Raw genomic sequence first — 14141 nt, 5'->3', positions numbered from 1 at the left:
TCCACTGTGGCATTTTCAGTGATCGTATTAAGTGCAAAATCAATATAAAAAAACACACAGGCTCAAACAACAACAAAAAAGTGCCAGTAACCTGTGTGTGGTGTGTCATATGGGCCCCAGCCCATGGTAAAATAAAATTTGCAGACCAAACCAGTAGACTCTATGTTGACCCTCAGGCTTCATGATGCAATCCAGAAGTCATTGGCAGAGGACCAAGCTTTCCCTCCGTCACATGTACCAAAAGGCCAAGGGGCAATTCAGAGAGGAGAATCCTCCATATAACACTGACCCCCACCTATAAGGGAAGGGAACACTCAAAACTGGGGCTCTCATTAGCCATAAAGGGGGCACAGGAGAAGATTTTTGTGGTGCAATGGGCTTAATGGCTTGCACTACGGGATGGTGCTTACAGAGGACCTAGCATTGCCCAATTTGAATATATTCGGAAAATATTCGGAAATACCCCTACCAGTAAATGGATAGTACAGATGGATGTAACATTTAATGTGCCCATGAGGGGGCAAACTTGTTCAATGTAATTTAATAAGCGCTGCATGGAAGAATGTGTGTTCTACTTGTGGCTATCATATTCTGTGGCGATGTACAATGGGTATTTATAAATTCTTTAAGGGCCCTGCAGTACAAGAGTACTTGGGATTTGTAAAGATCAAGACAACGCAGATAAAATGTTTTATTGTACGTGGTTAAAATGCTATGTATCAAAAATTATTAAGAAATAAGTAATTTCTGTTTTACCAATAACGGTGAGCTAAGGATACCCGAGATAACCTTTTGTAATTGACCCAGTTCATCAACCTAAGAATTCCAGGCTTCAGTACTGCTTTCTGTCCGTTTCTGGAGATGGACAAGGCGTTAAGTATTTTTTTAGTCCCCGGTGGGTTTTAAAGTGGATATAGTATAGAAGAGGATGTTAGAAATCAGCCAAGCACATGATAACAAGTGAAAGCTACAAATGGCTCACAATGTTCTAACATTAAAAACATCGACTCTACCAAGGGACTCAACATATTAGCTGAGAATCTGGGATCATTTGAGATTCGCAGATATCGTTGCAGGCACAAAGGCCCCGAACATTCAGTTGAAACCCATGTAACATCATTACCTTTTTCTCAAACCCATATATATATATATATATATATATATATGGGAACTTTTGTATATGAACCTAAAACCAGGTGTGCGCTCTAAACTAAGTGACCCCAAGAATTTCCCCATGAACTTCGAGAGCTTTAGATGAGACTGAAGGATAGATGATAAAAAAAAGTTGTCAATGCAGCCATCACCTTAACTAAAATGTGGTTTGGCTTCAATTTAATAGGGGCCCGGCGCGGGAGCTAAATTCAGGCACAATCTGTGTAATTCAAATAATCTGCTTGCTGTGCACTTTTATGATTAAAGCCGGCAGGATTTTATTTTGCTGTTAAATGAATGACTATTCCAAAATCAATGAAGTGATGGGGAAAAGTTTATCAGATGAAGTGGCTTTTATTATTCAATGCATTTTGGGTTTCTGTGAGGCTCTTAATAATAATGATGCACCGTATAAGTATTAAACTCCTACATTCCTGAAGTACATGACCCTCAAGCACTCAACCTGCTTTAAAACATCATTCCAGCATATGGTTATTTGGAACAACATAGGTGTAACTAATACAGTCCATCTCCAACACCTCTTGAGTTTTATTCCTCAATATCTCTGTGATTTAGATTTATTCTCAACATTGCAGGTTTTAGGCATCAGATGTGGTGATCGCTTTTAGCGCTGAACTCTCTATTTGTCTGCTGCTCTCTGCAGCGGATGGGATGTATGGGATGTATGATAAAATGTTCAAGGTGTTATGCTTTAACCCTGTTGATAAAAGTAATGAAGATGCCTGTGCCTCAATGGAACACTGGGCCCCCAATCTTCTTCTTCTGGGCCCCTACTTTCAGAACAGATATGTATCGCCTTCCCTCTCTGGTGAAACCATGGGAGCGCTGAATCTTCTTAGATCGCCTCTGAAGAGACAATCATTGAATTCTCCAAGGGGGGTGTGGGAGCCAAAATGTCTCCGCACATCTCCCACCAAAAAGCACAGTCTACAGGGACCTGGCTCCACTGTGGCCTTTTCAGTTTGTTTAAATAATGGGCCTAAGGAGATATCCATGCAACCCATGGATTCATTTAAGTAATAAAGAATATGGCGGCTGATAAGAACCTATTGGCCTAACTAGTTCCACGATATAAGGACTCAGAGTGAACTTCTCTCCCCAGAAAGATAATAGCTATCTTCTAAAACACTGTAATGTATTGCCTTTTATGTGTTTTCAGGTTATAACGCCCAGTAAATGCAATAACTCTTCACATATTTCAAGAATTAAGAAGTAGCCAAGGAAACATTTTTATTCCCCTATCAGCCTGAAACAGCGTTTAATCATTTTCAGCTCAACAGAGAAGTTAGCTTTGTGTTCCAAAATCCTATCTATTCGTCTCTGCTAGAAAGCGCATTTAAATCACTCATTTTATTCAACAAAAGCGTCTTTTCAGAAACACGACAGAAATGAACCGATCCAAGCGTTCTCTAGTCCCTTGTAAAGAAACGTTGATATAGCCAGAGACCATGCATTTTTACAAAGCAGGAGATTCAATTTAACTGATTAACGCAGCGAGGGTCAGTGTATAATACATGTTATTGCGGCTAGCATATTAATGGGGAGGTCAGACAGGGCCATCCATCCTATCAAGAAAGCTGGGTCTGTGGTTTCCTACACAAGCCTGGGACCCCATAGGGTAATTTGCTCTAAGGGTAACCTTGAGGTCATATATACGAGTACATATTGTGTGTGTGTATATATATATATATATATATATATATATATCAGAGTGTATCAAACGCCACCCAAACCCCAGGGTGCCATACAAGCCGGGGGATCCATGGGGTAACCGTAAGATGCACACATTAGAAGAAATAAAAGCCTTTCATTTTTGCCCTTAAAGGGCAACTGTTCCTCTCTCATTTAGTATAAGTAGATGAATTTACTGAATCTACCAATAGATTCAATGTATTTTTTTATTTGTTAACAATTGTAATCATTTTGGAGAAATTTAGTAAAACATCACTTCACGGGAGATGAGACCGGTGGCACCTATGGCTGGGCTAGCATTATCTGAAAAATAAGTTGTCCTGGTGTTCTCTCCCTTGTCATTCACTCACCCATACAAAGGCTCCCTGAACCAGTCAACAACAATCAACAAAGGGGAGAGATCATACAGTCTGACTGATGGTACGTGCCAGCAATGAATTTATTTCGGGACCTGCCCTAGGCCAAAGCAGCATCCCAAGTTGCCCCCTCCATGGCTGACAACCTTACAGCTGAGCGCCAGAGCCTGTTGGGTGATAAGAGATATTATTGTAACCGGCCTTTTGAGTTTTGTACGGTTGATGTGCTGCCTCTCCCTGGACTTAATGCGTAGGAATACACTGCGGGTATACATATAAGTTGTGTCTTTAATAGATTACCAGGGTTCATTTAGTGTATAGGAACGTAACATGTAGAATTTAGGAAAAACAAAAGATGAAAGGACTTAGTCTGATGCCCCTACAATGGAACCTATGTATTTTTCGGAGTGGCTGCAGGCCGTATCAAAATCCTTGCATGATTGCGTAGCACTAAAATGGTCAATATAGAAAACTTAGAATACGTTAAGACATACTAACACACACACACAATATTTTAGGAAACGGTTTACAATAGTCTTTTGGAGCATAACTGAAGCAGCTCCGGCTGAGGGTTGGAGGACAAACAGTTTCTTCACAAGAAACAATCTCTGTAATGCCGGTGTTTAGTCGGTTCTAGGCATGTGTGCAAAGTGGGAATGAAAAGCAAGATGATGATGTCATTTGTGATAATATATATATTATATGACAGTGTTATTTTAGTGCTAAAACTAGAGGGTACAATCATACTACAACACAATACAATAATTATATATATATATATATATATATATATATATATATATATAAACACAGAAGAACAGTTGCCTCAAAACAAAGTATAGCTACTTACATTTGTTAGTTACTTGCCATGCTAGGTGTTGTCACACTATGATGGTTGTGTATTCAACTTATATAATAGACTATTGAGTACTCCTGTCTCGTGTGATGCCATTTACAAGTCGTCAGGCGTTCAAAAACAACCAGTCAGCACTTTTACTCCAGATTATTATGAAAAAAGTGGAACTCCAATCTTTAATGGTCTGCATCTCTATGGGGTGAGAGTGATAGGCGAAGTTCATTTTATGCTCAGCCTAAACATGGGCAAGATTGTGGTGCAAATACAAATAATGCGTTCATATGGAATTTCTTCATCACAAGCCCTTAGATCATACAATAATAATAATAATAATAATAGTATATAACGTGACAGAGCAACCCGAGTGTCCAGAAAGACTTTTGTACACTTATGTACACATGTGACAGACATGTATCAAACCCGATACAAAGAAAACAAAGGCATCCTGTGTATTACACCATTTCAACGCCAACCACACTAGTGTTCATTCACTAAAATATAGTCAAGCTGATTTTTTACTGTACATGGTTAAGGGTCAACCCTGGCAAGGGTTGGGCTGATCATATATAATGCATATATGAACTGGTGCGATTCACTGAATTACATTTCATCACTGCAAATACCTGTGCATTATATTCACAAACTAAAACAAAGAACGCTGATTTCATTATATTAAATATATTGGTATAACCCAGAATCCACATGTTGTAAACCTAGAATTAATTTAGGGAAGGTGTACATACAGGCAGCTCTTCTAAAAAACTCTTTCCTCTATTCTTTGGTTTTCTCATATAACAAGAAAACACAACTTTTAAGATGCTTTTTTCAGTTTGTGACCTATCAGGGTCTGCTTTGATGTCACAATTACGCATTCCCATAAAACACTTCATCATTTGTTCACATGGCCGTAGAAATATTTATCTGAATTCAGCTGTACTAAGAACGGTGCTTCTAATACAGCATTAAGAAAATGTTCCATTCAGCAGAGCAGGAGGATCAGTGTCTTCCAGTCTATATTTTGCAATGTGGGTAAAAACAGGTCCCTGCTAAGTGTTTCTCTAATACTGAGAGACATCCAGCAGTAGAAGCCAAGATGAGGAAGCCTGAGGACTGATGTTTGCCTGCCCTTCCTTATACATGGAGAGCTGAAGGATTTATATGATGGTCTTACTCAGGTTCAAGCCTAGCTATGAATAACTGGAGTTTCAACACAAGGACCATTTCCTTATCAGCCAGCCTCATCTGGTTCCTCCACTAATAACACAGACACACAAACCAAATCCACTCTCCACTACAACGCAGAAGGGGTACAATCTTGAAGTACACAGCAGTGGGAGAGGGTCTGTGGTTCCCTGACCTCCATTTTAACCATACTGGGTCTATTTGCCATCTCCTACCTTGCATAACCCTTTAGGTGCCTACACAGAGTACACATTTGTTGTATCAAATGATCACTATCCCTGTTAATATGCCTAAAGGTGTGTGCAGAGCCAAGCAGGCAGCATCACCCACACCAGGGAGGCCATACTGTATGTGATACTGTATGTGATACTGTATGTGATACTGTATGTGATACTGTATGTTATGTACCATCTGATCTTCTGATCACACTGCTGAGTATCAATGTATGTAGAATCAAGTGAAAGGGTTTTATTCCTCTAGTAGACAGAGATCATTCCTACAGATTCCTACAAGGAGAGCTGGACTGAATATGACAACAAGGAACAGATTCCCCAATTACTGTAGGTAAGGAGAAGATGAAGGGGGGCAAAACATGGATAACCTGTGTGTCCTGAAAAACAAAGCAAATATCACAGAGTCTACTCACTCCAGGGTCTCCTGGTCCTGAGCTTGGCAGTGGATAGTCTGTCCCTCCAGAGAGCTTCACTGCAGCAGTGCAAGCTGAGGGGCTGCTTATTCCAGCTGCATGCAGCCGCTGCCACATCCACAACACACACAGAAAACATGGGCAAGTGGTAGTGCTGCCTGCTCCCCTCCCCCAGCGCTGGGGGTTGTCCAACCAACTGAAAAAAAAGCGAGGAAACACTGACAGATCTGCCCCTTTCCTCTGAGCAAAAGCCTCCATCATCCTATCGCAGACACAAACACGCAGGTAATCATCAATAAACACGCTCGGGGACAGCAGTTTGCCTCCACGTGTACATAAAGCAGATACCACAGCATGCTGATCACAGCATTCCACTGAGCCCACTGAACGTTCCACGCAGGACCACTCACCAGATCACGCAGTGTCCCGAGCAGTGTCCCCTGTCCAGGGTGCTGAAATGCTCCTGCTACATGTGAGGGGTACCGATCTAATGCATGCCTTGCTGCCACCATTCAACTAAAACACACAACAACTATCATTACTCTCAGCCCTAGCAAATCAATGTCCTTATACATTAACCTGCACCCTATATAAGCACAACACAAGAAGGCTGTGGATTGGATTATTTGCATTGGTCCTGGTTACACATCATTTCAGTAAAGTTTAGCAGTGTCGGGTGAAAATGAGCATTATTATTATTTATTATAGATTTAGATAGCGCCATCATATTCCACAGCGAAGTACAACAGGGCATCACAATTTGTACTCAATGGAAATGAAGGGTGAGGAGCGTTCTGTTCAAATGAGTTTACAATCCAGAAGATTTTTCTATACAAATGCAAATAGCTACCGCGAAACTGTATGCATTTTATCTTAAGGATGTAATTTAGTCTGCGGAATAAGCTCATGAATGAGGATGCAATGATCTGCACCAGGAGAGTTTGCAAAGCATTTTAAAGAAATATCCAGCTCCCTGGCACTCAAAGGGTTATTACAAACAGCAGTCTCATCACATATACACTTCATTAAGTAAAACACAAAGCCCAGTTTGTCATTGAGGTTTTCCGGGTATTATAAAGATAAATACCCATCCGCTGATGGAGTTTCAAAATGCCAAGGTCCAGTCCTGCTACAAAACATGAATGAACCCATCCCCCCTCCAGGCACCTTCTATACCCATGAAAGCCCATAGGCTTTTACAGCTCACCTGGTGCCTCCGTATCTTTTCTTCTTCTTATCTCTTCTCATTATTGAAATAAACCGCACTTAATTATTCTACTATAGCTTTTGTTTAATCATCGGCCTTATTTTTTTTAATTATTTCAAATATATATAAATAATATATATAAACAAGCGGCAAAAATATTAATTGACATCCATATTGATGATAATATACCATCGGACTTATTTTTTAAATACTTTTCAGATAATATCATGATTTTTCATTCTAGTAAAGGCTCATGTTCAACAACCTATAGGGATTTTTTATAGTTATACACAAGGCAGTTATTGCCCTTCCTATGTAAATAAGGATGTTTGCTACACTGTATAGTTCTTTAAACGAATAGATGACATGGCGTGGCTGTGCTTGGAAACCAGAAATCATTATTTCTGAGGCTATAATATCTCTCATGCTTCCCCATGAAAACGCTGAACCAAGTTTCTGCTTTACTACGAGATAAACAACCAGGGTGTGGTTAATGTAATATTCCCAAGCACAGACATCCATTGCAGTCTGGACGGGGAATTACGAGGAAACGGCAGATCAGAAAGACAAAGAAAATGAAGGGAAAAGGCTTGGACGACGCATTAAGATGCCAGGCTCATGAGTCGGTTAATGTTATATGCCTGGGGTTAGCGAGTCCAGGAGCATTAGTGTTAACAACCCAAAAAATATCTTGGTAAGCTTTACTTCATGCATTAGGCTTTAGTCGCCCATCTTTAGTCAGTGGTGCATTTGTAAAAAGACCTTAAAAAAAAAATAATCTGTAAAAAAAATAGTCCTCGAAAATCTTTTTGTTGGTGAAGGTTGTGGGCTGAGCCTTTTGGAGACTTCACTGGGTCCCTCTCTGGGGAGATCCTAGAATATCTGGCCCTCCTAAGACTTCAGTCAAGGAGGAAAGTAAAGGGCTGCACATCCCCCCGTGGGGCACCAGAATGTGGAGATACCTGGTACCCACTGTGGCCCTATTCTTTGGAGAACCTTGTTCATGATTTTCATTGAAGCACCTCATCCTCACAGAAAAAAAACACACGGAAAAGGTTACATGGAGTGCAACTTTTTACCTCCCATCCACCAAGTGACATATTTATAGACCCGGTCAGGAGTTGTAACCTTTATGGCACAAAACACAAGAAGTACTGCCTGTATCCACTCACAATTACAATGTGGTGGAGGGAGCAGAGGTACAAATATTTATAACTTGCTCCTTCCGGTAGGTGAGCCGTGCTTAGTATTACATTACAACATGTTCAGGTTTCTATAGCGGCCAACTAGAGGTGAGCAAGATGGCTGATGCCATGGAACGAAGAGACACCGATGATAAACCTTGTGCAAGCCGAGCAGGACTCGTCTGCTGCTTAACAAAAGTCCTTGAGTGTGTCCATACAAGAAGAGAGATCTATGCCAATGAAGGCAGAGATCCATCTGGTCTTGAACTAGATAGCATAACCATAAACAGCAGAGAGCGGCCCCAGTACCAGACAGGGATCAATTGGGGGACAGTTTTTGGGACAGAGCATCTCCACTCCTGGGTTAGGTACATTATACATTGTGCAACAATCCTCAGTTAATCAGAATTATATGAAATCTCTCATTTTGATGGAACATAAACTGCTAATTATGAAACTTTTCCCCTATGATTTTAGTCGTTAACGTGCATTTTCAGAAGGCTACTAATGATCTGCTGGAAATGGTTTGAGAACTATTATCCATGAATGTCGTGGGTATTTGGGAACTGTCCGGTATTTGGTGTTTCCCATCGGTGTTGGGGATATTTTCAGATATCTTCAGTATAAACAATTCGCTGCCATCATGGCTAAGATGGTGTATTTCACAGCCTGCAAGACCACCGGCGGCATAACAAATTAGAACAATTTAGATTTTATAATTTAATGTGTGATTTAAAGTTCTAGCAACTCGCGGGGGGTTCTCCGCATTACACACAATATCTTGTTCCACAACAATATACATTTAGGTCACCAATTATTCCCAAAAATCATTACCACTAGAAAGTTAATGAAGAAGGGAATATTATGGGGAGTGTTGAGATGTATGAAATCAAATTAAGTCCATGTGCTGCAATTAGAGAGACCATGGGTACAACGTAACACCAGCTGTGTCCAGCCGTGTGTAATTAGCTTTTTTCCTTTGCTAAGGTAACAAATTAGATTGGGGAGAGGTGGATGCCATCTGCATTGTTTCCCTGGTGCACTTCTGCATACACGGGCGCTTTCCTTCCGTCCCAATCAATTATGGGGTCAGGACTTGTAATGTATAATTGACCAAGCCAGATTTGCTTACCAGGATTTAAAGCACCGTCACATTGAAGTACAGCCGTTTATGTACAGATGCTCTGCAAGGCCTTAATTAAATTGGAAGGCTGGTTTTACAAATTGCCCAGACAATGAGCTTTAATTTGGTAGCGTAATTAAGACAGAGCCCCATATTGAAATGTTTAATGTGTTAAAATGAGGTGGGGGGGCAGAGGTGTCATGCATCATTGTCATGGTGGATCAAAAGTGACCATAAGAGTAGCAGTGGATCACCGATCCCCCAGACCGGATATACAACTCCTTCCTTCCCTCACCGGCCAAAAGGCCCAGATTTTCTAAGCTGTGATGGTTCCCCTTTAAGAGACTGATTATTATTGTAGTATCTGGCAGCGGGATCTATGTCTTGCCGCCTGTGACATACGGCCTTGGTGATGGAACACCTGGGTGTCTCCTGGGCCCGGATACCTATGTTCTAATGGGCTCTGGGGTATCTGACCCTTTTGCTCTGACCCCAATGGGGGTAGATTCTACTTGTACCAGAATGTGCTGAGTTACCAAAGATCAGGAACGTGCATGCGTCATACCCTGTTGCTTATGTATATATTAAGCAAATGATTTATAAAATATGTGCGCTTCTTCTCTGTAGGCTAATAAATAATGAAACAGCATCGCTGTGTAAATAAGGGTGCAGGAATATATGTTATTTAGCAGCATGCGCCTCCGGTAATGACATCCCCCAGCATGCACTGTAATGTTTCTCTTGTTCCCTTTGCAAAACATTGTAATTGGGTGTATAGAAAACACACGCTGTTCCTAAATATCCCAGCTGCCTTCCTCCTGCAGCCCCACAGCAGCACAAATGGGCTTAAACTGCGAGATAACAAAGCGGCATCAAAGCCAGGGAAAATCTAATACTCTCCCCTCTCATCTCTGCCTCACAGATACTCCCCACCCAGCCAGGGGACGGAAGCGGACTTAACCCCTTCAGGGGAGCACATTCTCTTCCACCGCCATACTACTGCTCTTTACATCAAGAGGGGGGGTACCTAGGGAGCAGATACCAAGGATAGGCAGACAGTATGAACCTCCTAATCCTGGCAATTAGGTACTTAGAGGCCGAGGACAGCGGAGGTTGTTGTCTAACAGTAACTGGAGGTCTATGTGTATTTACCCCGGCCATAATGGTTTCTGTATATTACAAATAACATCATTACTAAGTCTGGAATGCCTGTTCTCTATCTTGCTCCATTTATTTCCAAATAGTTTTTTAATTGGTTATAAATGAATGAAAACATACATCATAGCAAGTACAAGCACTCACATGTAAGAGATGGAATAAGAGTAGGAAAGATATTGAGGAGAAGCGCCAAGCAAAAAACAATCAAGCATACATTGACATGACGTAGTATAGAAAAGCAACCCTAATCAAAAACAGTGGAGATTGCGGAAACACAGTAGGAATGACACCTCGAGTTGGGGGGTAAATGAAAAGTGGGAGTAGGAGGGGGCAGGAAAATAATACTCCTCCTTAATACGGTCAATTATTTGATTATTAAAGCATCTTTAGTTTGCATCAATCACTCAGGGGGTAGCCTTTTGTACTTAGAAGGGAGGGGGGTTTAGCATTAGACGTGCCCACAGTAGGTTAGAGGTGACCTGCATGTGCCATCCATTTGCTGAATGAATGTGATAATCTGTCAGAACAAGGCAGACCAGTCATATTTAATAAGAGTAGATACAGAAAATTCCCATTGTCATTTGCTAAGATTTAAAGGGTTCATCCTGTGGTTTTCAGGTGGCGGAGATGATCTGGAACAGAAAGTATTTATTTTCTGTGCTAAGATTGTTATTTGAAATATTAGCACCTTGAGTACCAAACGGCATTTTGTCTGCTTCATTCCCCCAACATTAGCAAAGATGCATATCTTTATTATGATCTGCTGGCAGCCAACAGGTTAAAGTTGGTTATGTATGGAGCTACCTAATGACTTTCTCTGGAATTCATATATAGGCGTATTATGTTAACAGTGGGCACAGGGTTAAGAGCAGAAAAGTCAGTGATGTCTCCATGAAGCTTTAGCAAGTGCCTTTGGACATTGATCACTTTTTTTCCCTTTGATGCATTTTTCCCAAAGTAACACACTCTAAGCACTCGGCAGAATAACTTTTTTGTCTGTCACTGCCAGTCAGGATTACATGTTAGCGCTGATTTGAGAGTAAGAATAAGCATGCAGAATGCCAAATGATGCAGAGCAGAGCTCTAATGCAGGGGTTATACAGGGTAGCACAAAATCATAAAGGTTGTTACAAGGCTGCTCGGGGGAGACTGAGTCATACAGAGACGGCAGCACTGTGTGCGTATGAGAAGCTTACTCATCCGGTCTCTTTTTTTGTGAAGCCCAGTGGAATATAGAAGCTGAAGGATATCTGTCAGCATCAGCATCATCCGCAGACTCAAGTTCAAGTACCTGTGCTGTTTTCCTAAGGATTCATGCACTAAGCTGGGAGATGTATTTATTCTTGGTAAAAAAAAAAATATATATATATATATATATATATATATGTATTATATATACACACTAGCCCCATCCCAACTCATCCCAATGAGAGACATCATGGTGCTGCTGGAGGATACACATGTAAAGTACATTCCTTGCTAAGAATTTATCATTTCCTTGTGATCTCTGGGAGCACCTATATATAGCATATCAAAAAAATATAAAGGGTGGGAAACAATTAAAAATAATAGACTGCAAAACCCATCTGCCAAAGAAGATCCATCAAGACTGTAATGCTTGACAAAGGTATGAGCTGAAGACCAAACAGCTGCTCTACATATTTAAACTGGGGGTACATTCGCAAACTCAGCACATGATGAAGCTACAGACCGTGTAGGGTGGGGCTTTAGATCGGTGAAGGATCTTTAGTAGAATATTCCTCCTAGATTGATTGTACTTTCCATCTACTGATAGATCTTTGGGAAACCTTTGAACTTTTTGGGGTTCCACCAATGAAATGAACAGGTTGTAGATCTGCACTCCAGTCCTCTCCAAACGGAAGATCTCTGTTGAAGTAACACCCTGTTCCTTTTAAAAAACTTTTGCAGATAAGTCATGTCCATAAAATTTTAGGGAAATGCTTCATTATCTCAACGGTAGCCTCAGGCCTCTTGGACTACAATTCCTAGCATACACAATGTTTATTATTCATCTACAGTTCCAACAATGCTTGGTCAGCAAACCCCCTATGAGTTTTGATGAAGGCAATAGGATCTGCTTATTTGCATTTGTAGTCAAACTAACTCAAGTTTGACCCTAATAATAAAGATAATACTTTTTGTGGGTTAATGGGTCTAATTAGCTATAGGGATGGATTAGGATAGTGCCCTAATATGAAGCTTTGAAATGGGCAATTCCTCTTTGAATCCATACCAATCTTGAGTGAGTCCCTGTCATCCAACGCTCTGACAAATTGTATATTTTTTCTATATGGCACACATTCCAGGTAAAAGGCAAGCTAATGAGTCTGAAAGCGCTTAATATTGCATAAAACAAAGGACACGGAATGAGAGTTTTGTAAATGATGCACTTCCTTCACATATTGAGAATAAAGACTTTTATCATAACCAGTTTATAGATGTGGATTGTAGCCTGCTTTTTATCTGAGACATACTCACGACAACAAACAATTATCTGTCTCCAAACATTAGTTATACATATCATGATTTAAACCCAACCATTTTACTTACACAGCGCAAGCATATTCCGTAGCGCTGTTACAATAAGGGAAGGTGAAAATTAACAATAACATTAAAATCAACAATAAGTTGAAGTTAAGAGAGACTGGTACCGGAGAAGAGAGCGCTACTCTTGCCATCTTACAATGGATTGTTGTTTCCATTACTATTTTAACCTTATGGGTTTATGTTTCTTTTTCTTGGTATGTATCAATGTATTTCATGGAACATGGAACCATAAGAGTATGAAGGCAATTTATCCAAGGGCCAAATGGAAAACAGTTGGTGCAGCTTAAACTTTTGATGTTAGTTAGTAAGATCTCCAGAGGCTGATCGTGTTATTTGGTTATGTACCTTGAACTTTTTCAAGGACAGATGAGATGTTGCACACAAGCAATGCATCAGGATCGGAGCTTAACATATTGACGCAGTCAGCACGATGTCCAAAGGGCGTTTAGCATGCTAAGTGCGGACGTTAGTCCAATAAACCAAATTACTACTAAGCATATCCTCATGACTACAGAGTACTCTCATTCAAGCACATACAAAGCACACTTTTTAAACAATGAATGAGGATTGCACTGTCCTCCAAGCATTAATAACTCATCTTTAACAGGAAGATAGTTGTGCTTTCCAGAAGCCGCTGCCCAACCCTAAGACCAAGCCTGGTTTCCTTCACTCTAATAGAATCGAGCAGAGCTTGGGACTCTGGGTCAATGCAAGGTCACATACAGGAAGCACGTTTTGTGCTTGGTGCTGTGAGTACCTGCTTGAAGACATGGGACAAGTCAGAGATGCTAGGGGACATGTCTGTAGAAACCATCCCATGCACACATTGGATAATAAGGGGGATGAACGTGACAACAGGTGACATTCGATCTCCAATGAGGAAGGTCAGATAAGGTCAAACCAACAAAAGCGTATGTGAGAAATTGTGGTCAGATTACTAACACTAGTCAGGCAAAATGCTGCATCTGTTTTTGACACCAGCTTTAAAAAGGGAAA

Source organism: Spea bombifrons, chromosome 6 (genome assembly GCF_027358695.1).
Source record: "Spea bombifrons isolate aSpeBom1 chromosome 6, aSpeBom1.2.pri, whole genome shotgun sequence".
NCBI lineage: Eukaryota > Metazoa > Chordata > Amphibia > Anura > Pelobatidae > Spea > Spea bombifrons.
The sequence above is the reverse complement of the archived record's forward strand: the minus strand, read 5'-3'. Positions refer to the sequence as shown.